This window comes from Nannospalax galili, unplaced genomic scaffold (genome assembly GCF_000622305.1).
Source record: "Nannospalax galili isolate Female #2095 unplaced genomic scaffold, S.galili_v1.0 scaffold15, whole genome shotgun sequence".
NCBI classification, from domain to species: Eukaryota; Metazoa; Chordata; class Mammalia; order Rodentia; family Spalacidae; genus Nannospalax; species Nannospalax galili.
The window spans coordinates 6,249,631-6,250,577 of record NW_008337322.1 but is presented as its reverse complement, the minus strand read 5'-3'; positions in this window follow the sequence as shown (position 1 = coordinate 6,250,577).

The window sequence follows — 947 nt, the reverse complement described above, 5'->3', positions numbered from 1 at the left end:
GTGTGTATATCATACAGAACATCCCACACAATCTTATTCATCTATATACCCACTTCCCAAATGGCACCCTCCCATAGCCTCCCCCCTCACACATACCAGAGCCCGTATACCCTGTCATCCCTGTTACTGTTCACTGTGTTGTGAACACCGCCAACCATTCTCCAGTGCTTGTCCATCTGCTGAATCTAGTCAGCCTATCTAGAGATCCTTGTTTTAGGAAGATCACCTCTTCCTCATCTAGCAGCAATCAGTTGTCAATATTCCTTTAGATAAGATTGGGGTCTGATGTTCATTTTCCCAGTTCTCTGCTGGGTTACTGTCTGGGAGTTTTTTGGGCCACATTGGCCAATAACCCCAAGGAAGGTATCGCCTGTCTGGCATTGTTTCTTGTTATGTAGCCTTTAGCTATACATATGGATTCTTAAAAATTATATTGACCCCATTAATCATTGGTCATACGTTCCTTTTGGGTGTTTAAGACCCTACAGTTGGCCCAGATAAACCAATTTATTTTTACTCTTAAGGTCGTTTGAGAATCTGTTCCTCAGGGGTTACATGGGTTTGGGATGAGCCCCTGGCTCCTTTCTTTTACCAGTTCCGCCTACGTGAAGATAAGTCAAAAGTCCTGCTCTACCTTGGCTGGCTTCATCACTTGGAAGGATGGAGGAAATGTTTCCTCCGTGTTGACCCTCCTCTTTGTAGACTGGACACTGGTTCAGGTCCATCTGGTGGGGTTTCCATGTCCTCCTTGTTCAAGAGGACAGATGACTCACCACAGTTACAGGACATTTTGAGAGATGCTCATAGTCCCCTGGAACTAGTTGACCTAGGAGGGCAAGGAGCAAAAACTGTCCTTTATGTCCCTCTGACAAAATTATTATAGACCTCAAAGTATGTCTGTTAAACATCCAAAAAGGTTAGTTCCACCAGTCTGGTATTTTTAATTA